The sequence below is a fragment of the Cariama cristata genome, unplaced genomic scaffold (genome assembly GCF_000690535.1).
Source record: "Cariama cristata isolate BGI_N322 unplaced genomic scaffold, ASM69053v1 scaffold25199, whole genome shotgun sequence".
Classification (NCBI taxonomy): domain Eukaryota; kingdom Metazoa; phylum Chordata; class Aves; order Cariamiformes; family Cariamidae; genus Cariama; species Cariama cristata.
In genome coordinates this window covers 9,805-10,362 of record NW_009635599.1, presented here as the reverse complement: position 1 = coordinate 10,362, position 558 = coordinate 9,805, and positions in this window count along the sequence as shown.

Here is a 558-nt window from a genome sequence, read left to right as displayed (position 1 = left end):
TGCATCCAGGCTTCAAAATGTTACCCGGTGGTTTTCTTTGTGCTACGCTCAGCTGAGTCGCAGGGCAAAGGCATCAAGGGGAGAAGCTGCCCTGGGAATAGTGTTCCTCCAGGCTGGAGAAGCATGATCTCAGCCTAAGGTTTCAGTGTGCACCAGAAATCCAGTCTGTTCAATTTGCCTCCCCTTGGAGACAGGCTGCCCGAGCGAGATGGAGATGTAAAATAAGGAGCAGACCCGGTGAAGGCAGAAACCTCAGCAAAGCACGGAGCACGCGGTGCCTTCAGCCTGAGATGGAGCAGCAACATCCACCGCCTTCGCCACCCTTTGCCCAGGATTTTATTTACAGTTATTACAGTTATTATTTTATTAAAGAAGAGCCTGCCAAGGAGCCTGAAATGTTAAAAAGTGTTGTTTTAGAAAAGCCAGGGATTAGCAGGCTTTTTTTTCCCTGCTCTGTAACCAGATCTACGTTTTGCTTTTAAAGGTGCCCTTGGTGCCAGCCCGTGAGCAGCCGGGGGGAGAAGGGCGCCAGCAGAGCCGGGGCCCTGCAGCTCTTCC